Below are 18,405 nucleotides of genomic sequence, written 5' to 3'. Positions count from 1 at the left end.
GGGAAGAGAACGACCGTTTGAGGAGCGGAAAAGTTCCACGCAACGAGGAAACCTCGCGAATTATAAGGGAGGAAAAAGACACAGCAATGGAAGAAGACGTAGCAGTCACCGCCATTAAACGTAAAACCGAGAACGCCCCGATTGAAACCGGAGTAAAGAAACCCAAGCCAGCCACGACGCTCCAAGGAAGACAGGAGGAATTTGAACAGAAAATCGAAACCACCATCAAACAGAACGAAACAAAATTTGAAAGTTAACTAGAACAACTGGAAGTGACGCTTGAGACAAAGATAGAGGCAAAGATAGAGGCGCTAGGAAAGGCGATACTACTGCAAGTGCAACAAATGATGGCTCACTTCGAAGCGAAACTAGCAATATGGGGACCGCAAACAAGTAGGAGGGGACCGGTTAAGACGGCCATTAAGCCGTACACTAGGCCCCCGGTACCCGCCGAGGGATTGGAGAACCTGTAACGCCGCCATGGACAGACGAATTAGATACACGATTTGGCAATGGAATTGTAGAGGATACGATCGAAAACGATACATTTTGCAACAACGCCTTAAAGACAAAGAAAATCCGGATATTATAATGATGCAGGAAACAAATGGGCTGGCAAAATTTTCGGGTTACAAGTCCTTTGGTACGGCCGAAGGGGAGACAAAGGCGCTAACGACGTTGGTAAAGCGAAATCACTCGGTCGTTCAACATGACACGGAAATTAAGTCAATCGATCACATTCTTTTAGTACTCATACCCATGCGGAAAACGAAGGACAGTCTTTTTGTATTAAATATTAATAGCAGCCCAAAGTGCAGACACCATAAATTTCGATCGCTCTTAACAAAAACCCTAGCCATAGCGGACAACCGAGCGGTAGTGTTCGGAGGCAATTTTAACGCCCAACACGTGGCTTGGGGTTATAAAATCGAAACTCAAAAAGGCAGGAACATATGGCTAGACGCGCAACCAGAAGGCCTGACCCTCGTGACTGACCCATCTGTTCCCACGAGAATAGGTACCAGCGTTTGCGCAGATACTACGCCAGATTTAGCATTCACCAAGAACATACGGGACACGCAGTGGACAAATACGCAACACTACTTTGGGAGCGATCCCAATATACTAGAAATAACGGTAAGGGCAGGACCGCGCAAGACAAAGGGTAGACCACTTAAGATTGTCGACTGGGACTAATTCAGGAAAATAAGGGAGGAGGTCGACGACACGACGCAAGGTATTGAGCAATGCACCGAAAAACTAAAGGGAGATGTGGCGGCAGCCACGAAAACGGTCCCGGCGGACGCGCATTTAGAGAACGTAGACAGTAAGCTTTTACAGATGTGGGAAGCTAAGGCAGGGTTGCAACCGAGATGGAAAAAACAAAAACACTACCGGACACTTCGTAGAAAGATAGCAGCAGCTATGCAGCCATGCAGCTATGTACGCCCAGCAGCTATGCAAACAGCAGTGGGAGGAAAAAATGCAACAACATGGACAGTCAAATAGGAATGGCAAAAACGTGGAACATTCCTTGGATATTTGTTAGACCCGGACGGGACAAAGTCGGCACATAGGCAAAATATTAATGGGCTAATACAAACGTACCGAGGGACAGAGCAGGACTTCTTCAAGGAAATCGAGAAAAGATACATCTCGCAAGCGCTGCCCGTCATACACCCTGACTACACAGGGCAGGTAAATGACAAATTAGGCAGCAAAATCGGCCAGTCAGAGGTCTGGGCAGCCCTACAGAAACTCAATACCCGGACTAGACCGTGTAACGAATAAAACGCTAAGGAACTTGGACGATGAGTCTATAGCTAAGTTAACCGAAAATATTAACGAATGCTGGGAAGGAGGGCAGATTCCGCAGCAATGGAAGACGGCACAAATCGTGTTAATACCTAAACCGGGCAAGCGACTGCAAATTGAGAACTTGAGACCCATATCTCTCACTCCTTGCGTGGGGAAACTCATGGAGCACGTGGTCCTAGCGAGGATAACAACCTACCTCAAAGACTGCGACGCGCTCCCGCCCACGATGATAGGATTCAGGAGAAACCTCTCAGCGCAGGACGCTTTGCTACAACTAAAACATCAGATCATAGACGATTCGGGCAGATCGACAAAGGCAATTGTCGGGATGAACCTTAAGAAGGCCTTCGATAACGTTACACATGCAACGATACTAGATAGAGCAGGCGAACTAGGACTGAGAAAACGCACGTACGATTATGTACGCAATTTTCTAACGGGCAGAAAGGCAACGATCACGATCGCGGACCTAGTTTCGGAGGAGATCGAGATAGGCAGCGCAGGTACGCTACAGGGCTCGGTCTTATCACTGATGCTATTCAATCTGGCGCTAATCGGGCTGCCAGCCAAGCTACAAGAACGCGAGGGTCTAAATCATACCTTATACGCTGACGATATCACCCCATGGGTGAGAAACAGAAGTGAGGGGCAGATAGAACAAACGCTTCAAACAGCGGTCGAAACAGCCGAAAAATATCTAGAGGGGACAGGGCTAACATGCTGGGCAGAGAAATCGGAGCTGTTGCTGTACAGACCGACTCGCAGAGATCGCAAACCAGGCAACTACCGGGAAGAGCTCACCCATAGAGAGGAGATACAGTTAAAGACGGCCGATGGGAAACCCATACCCAAGGTCGATAGGATCAGGGTATTGGGACTCCTCATTGAAGCCAAGGGCAACAATGGAGAATCCCTCAGAAGACTGGAGGGAACTGTAGCGCAAATCATGAGGCTAATCAGAAGAGAGAGAGAGAGAGAGAGCAAATGATAACTGAAAGGTAGGGAGGTTAACCAGGACTGAGCCCGGTTGGCTACCCTACACTGGGGAAAGGGAAACGGGGACGGAAAGATTAAAGAAACAAGAGAAAGTCCACCGGGGATATCGTTCAGTCACTCAGTCCGGATCACAGACGCTGACTCAATCCTGTATCTTTCAAATATCGCAGCAGCGCTTTTGTGGCCTTTTGTAGCTGCGATATGCGAGGCCATGGTCCCAAGATCTTGTTCAACGTGAACGGTTTTCTATCTAACTGGTTGAGAGCTGTGCAGAGATCTTGTCTTTCATTTTCAGATGGGTAGTAGCACAGTAGATGGTCTATAGTTTCTTCGACACCGCAGGCATTGCACTCGGCGCTATCAGCCATTCCAATTAAAAACGTATATGCATTCGTGAATGCGTCGCCTAAGCGTAAGCGGCACAGCATTGTTTCCTCATTACGCGGAAGCCCTGGTAATAGCCGCAGTTGCATAGATGGATCGAGGGAATGTAATCGATGTTGAGTGAAATCAGGTGTGTGCCACTTCTCCAATGTCATACGGTGCGCTAGCTTGCCTAAGTGTTGGGCTACGTCAGTACGCGATAACGGTATAGAAACAAGGGTTGCTCCATCGTGTGCTCTCTTAGCAGCTTCGTCAGCGAGGTCGTTGCCGGAGATACCGCAATGGCCAGGCAGCCACTGAAACACGACGTCGTGCCCTTTCGCAATCATGTGATGGTGCATTACTCGTATCTCCGATACGAGTTGTTGACAGGACCCGCGACGAAGAGATGACAGAAGACATTGTAAGGCCGCCTTTGAATCACAGAATATTGCCCACCGATTAGCCGGTTGGTTGTTAATATAATCAACGGCACCTCGGAGGGCAACAAGCTACGAACAGGTCGATGTTGTCAAGTGAGAAATCTTGTATCGGATGCTTAGTGGTCGTGATGGTATAACCACTGCCCCGGTGGAGCTGGTCTGGGTGGAAGAGCCATCCGTATATATGTGGACTCGGTCAAAGTAGAAAGTGTGCAAACAATCCAGAGCTGCTTGCTTCAAGGTCAAGGTAGGCAGGTCGTTCTTCTTTCTTATCCCTGGAACCGTAAGACGCACTTGAGGTTGTTTTAAATACCACAAAGCTGAGGTTGAACGTGCTGATGGTGTGAACCCCGATGGTTGGGAGGCACGATGCTTGCTGACCTCGTTGGAGAAGGATGCCTGTGGTCGTCGTTCCGGCAGACAGGCAAGAAAGCTTGATTGAATCCGTGAAATATGACGAACATGGGCCCTAAGCGAGTCGGTGCTGATGTAAGTCGTGATCGGATAACAAATAAATAACAAATAAACATATCCGGATGAAAGAGGGAAACACGATCAGGGTAATACAGGCCTTCGTAATAAGTAGAACAGTATACGTAGCGCCGTACTTACAATGGAAGGTCGCGGAAAAGATCAAACTAGAGTGCCTCATTCGGAAAATATACAACTAGCCATAGGACTACCGATCAGCACCAGCACGGACAAGTTGCTGCAATTAGGCCGACACAACACGATAGACGAGCTCATTGAAGCGCAATGTGCGGCGCAATATGAACGCCTCTCTAAGACTAGAGCAGGCAGACACATCCTAGAGAAATTAGACATAGGTCACCACACACAGCACGGTGTCAAGGTGGACATCCCGAGAAAGACGAAGGAAAGATCGGTAATACCTCCCATACCAAAGAACATGCACCCAGAACATAATAAGGACAGAAGAGAGAACAGAGCGAAGCAAATACTGAAGAAATTCGGCAGCGACAAGGGCGCAGTGTTCGTAGACGTGGCTCGATACAGTCGCAGACGGGGGTTTACGGCAGCCGTAATCGATAGGGAGAAACAGTGCAAGACGTGCGCGACGATATGCACCACAAGTAACGAGACAGCTGAAGAAGTAGCCATAGCGCTCGCAGTAGCTCAGACTAACGCAACCGTGATAGTCAGTTACTCTCAGACAGCAATAAGAAACTTTGCCAACGGCCGAATCTCCCCGGAGGCACTACGCATTCTTCTTGCAGGAGGCCAAAATTACAAAAGAAAGTTATACATCACCTGGACACCCGCTCACACCCTCGCGGAAGACGGCAACAACGAGGCGGCACACGACGCGGCTCGAGGGCTTACGGACCGCGCCGCAGTCGCAAGTGACGCCCCGACACCCTCCGGACGTGATGGTGCGTGAGGCGCATATTTCCGCGACCTCACGCAAAATGGACAAAGAAGCAGTCTGTGGCATGGCGGCAGTTACAAACTAGGACGTATCCTAATCCTTCGCTCTCGCACATCATATATCCTGATGTATATCGTACGGACAAATGCAAAACATGTGAATCCAGAGCCACTCTGGAGAATATACTATGGGAATGCCGAGGGATAAACAACAATAAAGAAAACGCGGCCTCTAGCAGCAGCCTTCGCACGCGCTGGGAGGCCGCGCTGCTCAGCCCCACCCTCGAGGATCAACTATGGGCCGTCCAGCGGGCCGAGGATGCCGCCAGGACCCACGAACTCCTGGCCGTCACCTAGGCGGGGCCTTTGGCCCTCCCGACAAACTCGCAGGGCTCACAATAAAGTTCTTTCCTCCCCCTAACATGAATTGTTGCCAGCGTTCAATTTATTTATTCATTCATTTGTTATTTATGTCAGTATATCACAGGGCTTCGGAACACCCATTGAGTGCGTGTGTATTTGGGGGGGGGGGGCACAGAGCAATAAGTAGAGTTATGCCAGCACATAATTAAAACAAAGCACTGCAATGTCATCACTGTTGTATAGAGACCTAATTGTACATGCAGTACGACAGAAGCGAAATGACTACACAGTATTAAAATGTCTGTGCAGTTCACGAAGAGGTTAAGGTTAGTATTCTTGACGATGCCTTCGACTATATCATCCAGAGTACAATGACGCGTTGTAGTGCAGATGAATGAAAATCTTGAACACTTCCAAATTTACGTTTGATGCTCAGGTTTTTATGTAGACATCAGGATATGCATGTAGGCGCGTGAATGTGTAAGCGGCAAGACGGTAGTATTTGAAAGTATTTATGCAGTAGACATAAAAGTGAAACGGCGCTTGGTTTCCAGGCTGGACGTGAAGCTCTTGTTAAGGTTAGTAACACTGGAATAGCGGCAGCAGTTAGACTATGTGAATCGAGCGGCTCTGCTTTGGATCGACTCTATCCTGTTAACGAGGTACTTTTGATGAGGAGACAAGATGGCTTAGGCGAATTTTTCCTGTTGACGGATGGCAGGTATGCAGGCAATTTACGTATGCTAGAGTTAAAATGACCCAACTTACGGCGCAACTAGTGAATTGTTTAAAGATGCCTTTGCGCAAATGGTAGCTGTGTGCTGCTTTCTGGAGAAGGTAGCAGTTGGACTGTTTTCTAAGTGAGTGTGTGAAGAAGCATGGGGTTATTTGCGGAATAAGGGAAGTCAGATGTAGAGAGCGTACGGCTGAACGAACCTATCTTGCTTTTCGTAGAATTGAGGGTGATTATTCATTTATCGCCCCAGGTGCAAATAGTGTTAAGATCGTTTTGAGGGCTAAGAGTGTCATTATCAATTTGAATAACGCGGTAAACAATGCTGTCATCGGCAACGAGCCTTACACTGGAAGATAAGGATCACTGTTCTGCGTTCTCGAGCTCTGTATATAATGAAGCAGCGTACAAGACGGCGGGCCGCCGCAAACAACATGTTCGATAGACGCTTAGTCAAGAACCAGTTTCGCTTCTCGTGGTCTTTGTGCGACCGCTTGTGGTACAAGAACGACCTAAAGCCGCTTCCAGAAACCCACTCTCTCGTTGCGTCAGAAGCGTTTCCAACGAACGGGTCAGCATTCGAGGTGTGTCCGAACTGTATGCAGTCTATACGACGGGATTGCATCCCAAACTTCGCAACAACGTATGGGTATGCGTTTACGCCTAAACTGTCACTTTAACTAAGCTCAATCTGGTCGCTGAGCGGCTAGTCTCACCTAGGCTGCCCTTCATGGAGATACCTGTGCTGTGATAATCGTTAGAATGAATGCGGACCACAAGAGTGACTGTGTAAGAGTAAAAATCACTGAAGGGAATTATTAAGCTATAGCGTCATACCCTTAAAGGCGCAGATAAAGAGGAACCTTGAGCTCGGGTGCTCCTATCTAAATACATGTAAAAGGAGAGTTCCTTTTCTCGGCAACTACTGCACCAAATATGACGAGGTTTGTCGCATTTAAAGAAAAAATAAAATATAGTGACTGTTGGTTTCGATTTCTTAAATTAGGTCGTCAATTGTTTAATTCAAGTTGGAAAAATTGAAAATTTTCAAGAAACTCAACTATCACGTTTACAACTCTGGAACTCAGCAATGAAAAAACGATAATACAATACTGTGAATTGCATCTAATAGCACACCTAAAGCGGACAAAATTGATTATTACTCATGAATCTCAAAAACTTTTGCGGAATAAGGGATAAGGAATAAGGGATAAGCGATATGGAAATACAGATTTTGCAGAACCCCTGTACACAACGTAACAAATTTATGTGAGATATAATATAACAAACTAAATTTGTCCGCTTTCAGGGATCTAACGGATGCCATTTGCAGAACCATGATATCTGTTCTTGATGCAGAGCTATAAATTTGTAAACTTTGTGCGTCTATTTTTTTTCAAACTTTCGAATTTTTGAAAATCTTTTTAACAAAATTGAGGACCTAAATCGAAATTCGCTTTCGAAAGTCACTAGAATTTAAGACGAATCTTTCGCTAGGGCCCAACTCCCACGTAGCCAATTCAAATACATGTAAAACGCAAAAACGCTTTTCTGAGATTCTTGGCCGATTCTGATGAAATTTGTTGCATCTTAGATAGAAAGCTAAATTTTAATTACTGTTGGAAGCGGAATTTCGATTGAGGGCCTGAATTGTGTGAAAACCATTTTCGATAATTCGAAAGTTCGAAAAATATAGACTCACGAAGTTTATAAATTAAAAGATCGGCATCAAGAATAGATATCGCGGTTTTGTAAAAGGCGTCCATTAGATCATTCAGAGCGGACAGATTCGGTTAGTTATTTTACATCTTACGCGAATTCGTTACGTTGTGTACAAGGGTTCTGCAAAAGCTGCATTTCCATATTACTAAATTTTTTTAGACTAATGCCACACATATCAAATTTGCCCGCTATAGAATTACTATCAGATGCAATTCACAGAATTCTGATATCGATTTTTCTTCCTCAGTTACGTGGTTGTAAACTTGGTAGTTTTGTTTTAGGAAAATTTTAAATTTTTGTCAATTTTTAATAAAGAATTGACAACCTAAATCGAAAATTCGCAACCAACAGTCGCTAGGTTTGAAGTTTTCTTTTAAATGTGGCAAACTTTGTTAAGTTTTGTGCGGTGGTTGCCGAGAAATATGAATTCTCTTTTTACATGTATTTACATAGGAGCACCCGAGCTAAAGATTCCTCAAGTGTCTCCCTATCTTTCTCCCATCTGCACATTTCCAATAACTAAATAATGTCGCAGAAAATCGCTGTGCTTTAAATGCTACTATACTCTATACATTGCATTAATTTTACTTATTTAAACCTCCTACTACATCCGTGGCTCAGTAGTATCTGTGTATATAAATATATGGCAACCTGAAATGTGCCTTCGAGGCCTACTAAAGCGATATATACAGCTGGTAAACCCATATACGCATTGAATGGGTGACAGATTTGTTGAGCTATTTACGTGTTTTTCATTTGTTTCCGGAAGTCCACCAGGGATTTTCTAAAATTTTTTTTGTATTAGACGCCATACGGGGAACACGACGTATGTTTACCACTTGTTTCAACTGTGGTAAACGCCTTTTCTACTCACGAAGCTGACCATCGGCTTGGGCGTACATTATTTACTGTATATTCCATTTTGGTGGGACAGACTAACATGCCCCTGATTTCTCGCGTTTTGTATAAGAGGACTTACCTGAGAAAGCATCATTTCTATAATCCGTCGGTGATCCTTGGCAATGCGCTGAAAATAAGTAACACTCATGTTTACATTGCGCTCAGTTTTACACTGGCAAGAATATGACAGGGAAGTGATGGATTACACGAACAGACGAAGCGCGAAATCATGAACATCGCTTTACTTAATGAATACCAACTTGTGAGCAGCAGCAGATGTGTCAGCGATAAGCACGTGCAGTCGGGATACATTATTTATTATGTTTTAAGCTAGAACCACGTCAAGTTGTATGCGACTGTAGGCGATAGAAGTTAAAGTGACGATCTCTTGAGGCCTTGCTGTACGTGAAGCACGACTGTAGTTTAAAGCTGTGGTTTAGTTTGTACTCTTGACGAAAAATTGTCTACGTGTTCGGAGTATTTAGGGTGAATAAACCCTCTATAAATGAGAGTGTATGACACACTGTGAATTATTTTACTATATACGTGCGCTTGTCTGACTATATAGAGGGTCCTTCAGATAAATCGTGCCGAGCCTTAGAAATACACGTGTATGTTATGAGACTGCAACCAAAATAATACTCTTCACTGTGCCCTTGATCAACACGAGGTATATTTTACCATTAGCGCCCATAATAAGGTAGTAATAACCAAGTGATAAGGTATAAGTAAAAGAAGTAGAATGCAGTTGTGCAGCGCGTTTATAAATGACGAAAGAATTTCTTTCCTAAAGTAAGCTCCTGTGGTTTGAATTGTTTTGAGCTGCGATAAAAGCGTGAGAGATTACCATTGCGATTTGACCTACATGGGAAGCATGAATTACGATAGCAAGTTAGTGGAAAACTATGCGAAAAAAGGATAGTAAATTTATCGGCCACATATTCTTCTAAACATAGGCATACTAACTAAATTAACAAGCACGCTGTCATGCGCGCACAAGCAAACGTGGACACATCTCACTCGATGACCGCGGAAACTCGCTGTAAGAACGCTTAGGAAGTGACGCAGCAGCAGCGAGCAAATTGAACTTCGTGCTGCGTCTCGCAATGCGAACTAAGCCGGGGAAACTGATTGCGTGGCGGACTCTGTCCCCTTCGCAGATAGCTTTCAAGATAAAGCGCCCCGGGCTGACGCGCGCGGCCGTGTAGGCCACACCCCTATTCCTCCCCCCCCTCCCCCAGGAGACTGGCGGGCGACGGAAAACGGCGCGCTTTCTCTATGGCGTGCGGGATCTCGACCCGCGATTGTCGGCTCAACCTCGCACGCTCTCCCTCGGTCGTACCGCATACGGCGCGAGGGGACGATTTTATCTCCCTTCGACTTTATACGAAACCTCACGGCGACAGCGACGGTAGAAACGCGCCTGGAATGTCAATGTAATTGCCACCGCAATACAACACCACTTGGCGCACTGGTGGGCCGAGTCCGTGGCCTACTGAAGCAGTCTTCCTCAACTCCCGCTGAGCCGCCATTAGTTCATATGGTGATGTCCGCCTAGAGAGCATTCTGGATGCGTGTGCTGGTGTTACTTTCGCTGATAGTCATACCATCGCTATATTGCATTACGTTAGTGAAAGCACTATGCCTTTGGTTGCGCCTGTGTTGTCTCGAAAGCTGTCTCGAAAGCTGCCTCTCTTGTCTCAAAAAGATGTTGTCCATGGTGACTTTGGTCAAGGTATACAAGTTTTTCAGTTATGAAGGCTCTATAGTGAAATCTTGGTCATCACTGCCTGTCCTATTGCATCATATTGATTAGTGCGACCAATAAATACCAGGTACTGTTGTTGTTACCCGACGGTAGCGCTCATAAAAGGGAATCACGGCGCGTGGTTTCTTCGTCGATGCCTCCCACAGTGCAGTTACTGCTCACATCGTGTACACTTTCACCTCCTTGACAACACTCTCTGATTGAATCATTGTTATCAGCGCTATCACACTGCTTTCGACAGGCGAACCGCTGGAGAAACATTTGTATTAACAAAACTGGCTCACAAACTCGCGCTGCAGTATCATCGACCGGCGATACATTTTCACAATGGCAGAAACTGTGCAGGTAAATGTAATGCTTCATTGCTTCTGTGAAATATTGAAGATTCATTGGAGCTGACCCATGCAAAATATCATGAGTCCAGTTCTCATTTATCATTGGCACGCAGACATAGCAACCAAACCTGTATATGAACATATTGTATCCCAAATAAACTTCGCCCATGTTTCATCTTATGTATTACTGATGCGCCCGAGCTTAAATCTTGAGTAAGCTTTTACAGTTATTTGGGCCTTATGAGGTGTCATAATAGGCATTAGTCGTAAAATAAAACCAGCGCAGTTTTTCTTTAAAAAATCAGTCAGAATCCTGCAACACTTTTACAAGCCAAGTTAGGCGCATACGGTATACACAGTCCACTTAAAGCAAATATTTCTAATAAATAACTACTTCTTCCCACAGTCAATATTTAGTAAGGAATAAAAGGAATATTGCTTCGTGCTTGTGCCAGGCGCTTGGGCCACTTGCTGTGAAAAGACGAGGACGTGCTAGCTCACCAGCTCGCACCTTGGTCTTTTGTGGCTGCAGCGCTGCCCCTTCTATGACTCAGACTATAATGGCATCTTTTAGAAGTCGCCTGTTTGTCAAACAAGATAATATTACAGCCATCTTAGTAATATCCATCCAGCTGCGGTAATGTTTAGTAACATAGCTCTCTTCATTTGCCTGGAATTCCAGTAACAACGTGATGCTTTTTTGTCATTTTTAAGAGTACATGGTGAAACTTAGTTATTTGTTGTGTGGAGAAACTTGAAGCACCCTGAAAAGGACCGGCAAGATATGTTTCAAGATCAGTTTCTTCATGTGTGTCCTTTCTGAGGAAGCGAACTTTTTCCCGCTTCTTATACGCTCGTGTGTACCTAAAGGTCAACTGCAACGAATTTTCAATGAGGCTAAAATGACTCTAAACGCCTAACTTTTAACGTATACTCTGAAAGTAATCTTGGCAAAGCCGCAGGACTGGTAATCGCTTAGTTTTGTTGTTAGCCGCTATCAAGTCGCCCCTATGCAGACGACGCGGGCAGCTGGCGGATAAGCGGTGGCGATTCGAATATGGCGCATATTGAAGAACCGTACGCAACTGTTGATCTCTCAGTTGCGCCACGTTGCACCTAATTAGCCAAGTGCATTGATTTCTCGTCATTTACGAGATGACAGGCGTCGCTGTCGGCGTGCATTCTCCCTGTTGCGCTCCTGATTTGAGCTGTTGCAAGAATGCAGATGCGTTGCGTAGCCATTGGGTGCTCGAATACGTACTCGAGCAGGAGCAATGGCCGTGCAGTACACAGCGCAGAGTAGAGGAAGGCGGAACACGTCTTTCCTGTCGCAGCTTTCCGAGCTCAAGCGTGCACCGTGGCGCGGCAGGCAAGTGCGACGTGGACCAGCCAACGTGCACAAAAACATGTAAAGTGCAGTAGAGGAAACTGACCTTTCACAGCACCGTCACTCATCCATGAAAATCTGCTTGGCAAACACTATATCCAGTTGACTCTAAGTACTATTTGCCACGACGGCTTACGAAAACCAAAGGGAACATTCAAAGATGTATACAAGGGCGATATCCTCGAGCGATCGATTCCGACAGTGCATCATCTTGAAGGTGTTTCGCGCGTCTCTACATCGGATGCGTCGAAGTAGACAAAGGAAGTCCTTTGTGACACAGCGCTAGAAACGAGCAGTAACCGCATGCTGCATTTGTCACGGATGCGAACACGACGCCGTGGCCCTGGTGTAGATGTGGTGGCAAACCACGCATGACTGCAATGCCGCCACAGCGATATGGGCGACTATTTATCACGGCCGCAAGCCGTGAGTTTATGCAGACTTAGCATCGAGCCTCTCTAGCCCGGTCGTGCCAAGTTCCAGATAATCCCCCCCCTTCCCTACAGATGGTGGTAGATGTCTGGTCGGTTGGATCTGGTGACGAGTCCGGCACTTGCAGCGTGCTAGGAAGCTAGGATACGTCCTGCAGGACATGGCAGTATCGGTAAAATTTTATGCTGCGCTTTAAACAGACAAGCAGAAGCGTGGCCATCAAGTGTTGCCGCAGCGCTAGCGGACTAGGGCACGGCAGGCGAGCACTTACTCGTTTATTGAAGGCGCAAACGCAACACGATCGCTTCAGTGAACCCGAACAGCATGCTGCTGGCTAGCCAAGCTAGCGCGCGATGCACCTTGTTCCATTTGCTGCGGCGTGCGATGGGACTATCAGGCGTGCGATGTTCTATTCGGGAGCCAGCCACGCAAGACTCTAGTGGGCTCAATGTTCGCCGATTTAGCGTAACGGCGCCACGCGGGGATTGCGTCAGCATTAAGCCTGACTATACCACACTTTCAGCTTGGCCACCTCGATGAGCTGTTCTTCGAGCGGTGGCAGAACACATTGAGGCCCTCCTGATGAACGTAGAAAACCAGATAGAGAAAGCCAGCTGGACTCGTAGAGTACTTCGCATTAAAAGCACAACGCGGGCGCGCAACAGCCTTGTCACATCGCACGAAGGAGCTTAAGAAGTGTATTAACTCTGTGACTAGCAGACGTGCAGGACATGTCCACTGATACACCGGAACGCAATAGAAGCAAGGAAAGCAGACAGCACGCGCGCTTCTTTTCCACATTCAACACCGCACGTCACTTCCGCCGGGTGATAATGGCATCGTTTTTTTTTTCAGTTTCGGTCTTAAAAACATCCACTTTTGAGAGCTCTTTGTGAGGGATTCAGCTTCATTTCAAGCGAAAGATTTTGCAAAGAGGCTACTGCATGTCCAAAGTATCTGAAACTGGTATTTTTGCGCGCTCGAAAATTCCGTTGCAGTTGGCCTTAACAATAACACAAACTATATTTTGTTAAAAGCTTACTTTGTATTTTTAGCTATATGCATCTTGCGAAGTAAATATTGTTCATAAACATTGTAGGCCTTTAAAGGGGTTTTATTTTGATATGATTTCACGTATTGCACATTGCTTTAGTGCAATATTTTGCAAAAGACATTCAATGTGACGTGCAAAAAACGGCAGTTTACTCTTTGGTCGGGGAAGCAGTTCACAAATATACTGTTCCGTATATACAGAATCTGTGATTACGAAAGAAAATATAGCTACAACACTGGCATGAGCGTACCAAATGTAACGTAATGACAAAGCACTATAATAAAATTTTACTTGCCGAAAATGAGGAACCACTGAAGCCATGCGAAAGGACGTTTTGCCATACCGAATAGGATCTCCTTATTAAGCAAGAAATATTGGGTCTTGCTGGCGAACAGATATAATAATCTTACAAGCAGCTGTGCATTCGAACAAAAAAAAAAAACACCAGGACGCCAGAAAAATTGTAATTTCTACTTGACAACGACTACGGCAGTGTGCGTCATCAGTAAACGACCGATTTAAGTTAGCAAGATCTTCTAATGAAGTATTTGCAGGCTGTCTCACCACGAGAAATATAAATTTGAAGAACGTTTGCGCATCAAAAAGAAAAAAAACGAAATGCACGGACGATGAAAGAAATGTCAACGAGAACATTTAAACGACTTAACTTTTTTTCCGTTTATTTTTTTCTTCAAGAGCTCTAAAGGCAATTACGGGCATTACCTAGGATGTTAAAATAAATCAACGACAGTTACAGCACACACATTCGAGCAGATAATACATGTTAAAATTAACAAGATACCAAGAAAAAAGTAAAAGCATTATTACGCATCCTAATCTTTGAAGGCATAATTCGAATGGAAAATGCCTTTTATTTTAAAATAGAGACACATACCAGTAGAAACAGCGTGCAACTATAGAAGAAGAACACAACCAGAAATAGTTTTAAAAGCAGTACAAGGAACTTGGTGCTAACCTAAAGCATATCTACTTGCGAATGGAGCATCAAAGTATGGTGAGGAAAAATGAGTAAAAGCAAGAACTGCACGAGAACACACTGACCTCGTGTACTACGCTGCGGAAATAATTTCACTCATATTGCGGTAAATCTGCTGGCAATGTGTGACCAAACGCTTTCCCTTAAATGAAGAACGGTCATTTCCGTAGAACGGACAGCCGTCAAAGAGAGACCGTAATACAAAATAGGAGTGCTTTCGTATCTTGAAAACGGAAGACTCTGTATGCTGAATCTGTACTATAACCGTTAAAGTACAGGTGCTTCTCGTATTTCTTCTTACAGAGCATATTCATTGTTTGGAGAATGTACAATCGGGGACAATATTGCCCAAGACTCACGAGCGTCGACTAAATTTTATTGGTGTGCTATCTGCTGGGATCAGCCGCGCTAGTACCTGCGTTCCAAATGTCCATACGTGACCCACGGTTTACAGCGGTCTGGAAACACAGAGACGCAATTTGGTCGAAGCTTGCACTTCCAGGGCACTTTTGTCCACAATAGTACATATCCTATATTGCAAATGTCATGAAGGCAACCCATATCCGAAGCAGTAGGTCACGTTCAAAGGGTGTACGGTAGTGCGATTAAAAGACGGGACCAAAGAAGACACACCGGGACACACACAGTGCTATCCAACACTGTTTATTATCGAAAACCAGGTCGTACTTATACACTCAGCAAGATGAATCACAGCCACGTGAACAGATAAACAATCAGAGCGAAACATTCGCACTTATTTCTACCAGTAATGGTTGTTCATGCGAAGAGAGGGGAGCACTTATGTTGCTTACAATGAAGGGAGAGAAACCCGTCTGATACAAGTTTGTCGACTTTATTCTTGAGTTCGCGCAGTCTGTCTTTGTTGCATGTGCCCGACTGTCCTACGTAATACTTTTCACACGATAAGGGTGCACGATATATAATTGACGCCTTACAATCTCTAAACTTAGTCCTGTGTATAACTTGGTAGCTAGGAGTACTATCTTTCTTTTCTGGTCTTGTTTTCCTGCACAGAATGATTTGTTTATTAGGTGCAGAAGAAACCACATCGGTGTTACCTGGGCGGGCAATTTTCTGTAGGTTGTACAACTGGTGGATGTAAGGTATCACTGTTGGTCCTTCTTTTCTCTCGGTTCCTATTTCCTTCCGCACGTTCAAAACTTCCTGATTGCTGCACTACCTAAGTATTCCCTCGGCAACTGATGCCAGAACATGATTAGGATAACCTGCTTCATGTAGCCGCATGGCCTGTTGTGTGAATTCTTCGTCTGTGCAATGATGGCATGATTTAGTAAGTGCGTTAGTAAAACACATTTTCACAATTACTCTTTTTACCAGTCTAGAATGGGCTGAACGATATGACCACAACGGTTTATTTGTCCTGCGCCTGTAACACCAGCAAGTTAGATCATCACCGAAGGAAAATTGAACATCAAGAAACTTGATCTTTCGTTGTATGGGCACTTCGAACGTAACCTCCAGTGTACAAAGGCACTCGCGTATAATATTACTAACAGCTCAACATTCTTTGTCAAAGTTGTCTAGTTTAACATTGACAAGCACTAAAAAATCCTCAACAAATGTAAATATTTTAACAACTTTTCTATGATTGATGCTTGAGCGCAGCAGTTAAACCTTGTAGCGACGTGCCAACGCTAAAGTTTTAAGAACAAGGCAGTGGAAGACAGAGTTCTAAATTTCTTGAACACTACTCAGAAATATTCAATTATTCATTATGTTTACTGCTCGCTAAAGATTCACAGACTGTTCTCTACGGGTGCTGCAAACAGGCATCCTCCTTTTAATGTCGGAGCAACAATGATCTGTGGTGCAGACGAGGCGACATGCTTATGAAGATTATGCTAGACTATGCCCTACAAATTACACCTCGCTTCACATTCCAATCTGGTAGACAGGAGGAAAAAACGTTATTTTATGGTGGAGGATGCATAATGCAAAGTAGAAGAAACTAGTGTACGTGAACCATTATTGTTGCCAATGCATGTGCACTAGCAGTTACATATAATGAGGCCGTTACAGTCGTTTTTTTCGCAAGCTGTAGTTACTACAAGCTGCTGCTAGTTTACCGATGCACAGCTGTATTACATTTTGGGCAAGCTAAGACTCTCTAAAGAATTTATCTCATATGGCACAATTGGAATGCAATAGTCTGCAAATAAGTGAAGCGCTATGTGCCATTTCATACAATGAAACACGTTTATAGAACCTGAATCGCCACCTCGGCTGTGACGAGGTGAAGAGCGAGTTCTGTGTGAACTAGTGCACCTGTATAGGCTAAAGCTGTGGAGAGTGCACTTAGTCTCAGTTATGAAGGTTTCTAAGTTAAAGTGCACGCAGTAAAAACCTCCATGCAGTTACTCAAAGTGCAGAACCCCCTTTTTTGTTGTTTAAAGGTAATCGCACATACTGCCATATCAAGTACACTATGATCTTCATTCACGAACAATCAAAGCGAATAGCAGACGCCGAAGTGTCATGCGTCTTCTGTATGACATTTGCTGTCAAAAATTGTTAGTGTGGGATGCTGCGGTCGGCAGAGAAACTTATTTCTGGAGCAACGTAAGGTATTAAGTACTGTGATCTCAATTCTTTCACTGCTTTTTAAGAATCATCGCGTATTACAATAAAAAATGAGGTATAAATACAACATCGTAATGAAGCAGACGCGTCTCGTGTTTCAGATAGCAGCTCAGACGCGACGACGACGACGACCCGTGCTGTGATTTGCGAGAGAGCTCACGTTGCTCCTTTCGGCTAGGCTGCTGCCAATGTGCTGTTTCTCGCCTTCTATTAAACATCATTACATTTGGTGGAGATTGCTGGGATCCCTCAAGTCACCCTGGAGCTTTGCAATGGTACGTTGCCCATCGTCACCATGACTGATGCGACCTATGCACCGACTGTACCCATGGCTAGCCCTGTCACTTGCCCCGGCGTTCTTCGTTTCTGCACTAGCAGAAACGGAGAACGGCCGCAAGCTACGCGCCAAACAGCGTCTACGCCAGCGCGCACAGCAACCGTGCGAGAGCTTCCCCAGCTATATTGCGGATGTCTTGGATATCTGCAGCCGTGTTAATCCAACGATGGCGGAGGACCAGAAGATTAACCATATTCTGAAGGGTACTGAGGACGACGCGTTTCAAGTGCTGCTGGCCAAGAGTCCAACCGGCGTCGCCGTACTTTTCAACCAGTGTCAGAGTTTCGACAGATTGCGCCACAAACGTAACATCGCTCGCCAAAACGTCCCACAGGCTGACTCGGTCTCCGCCATTGCAGCTGCTGCGGGCCATACCGATCCTTCTGCTCTCGTCCTTGAGCTCAAGGATTTCATAAGCGAGGAAGTGGCCCGCCAGCTGTCGCTAGTCCCTCAGTCAGGAGTCTGCCCAACACTGACTCCGGCCGTGCAACAAGCCATCCGTGCACAAATATCTGACGCACTTACCCCCGTTCGTCCGCCAGCACCTGTGACGGCGCCGCTCTCCAATGTTGACTACCCGCCACTATTCGCATCTCCGACGGCACCACCATCCTATGCCCACTACCCGTCGCGGGTCACTCTTTCGCCGCTCCATAGCGCTGCCGCTGTCGCACGGCCACCACAACCGTCATATTCCGTCCCACCTCCAACGCAACGGTTTCCGCCTGCTCCCATTCCACAAGAAT

Source organism: Dermacentor variabilis, chromosome 11, assembly GCF_050947875.1.
Source record: "Dermacentor variabilis isolate Ectoservices chromosome 11, ASM5094787v1, whole genome shotgun sequence".
NCBI classification, from domain to species: domain Eukaryota; kingdom Metazoa; phylum Arthropoda; class Arachnida; order Ixodida; family Ixodidae; genus Dermacentor; species Dermacentor variabilis.
Note: the sequence above shows the minus strand (reverse complement) of the source record.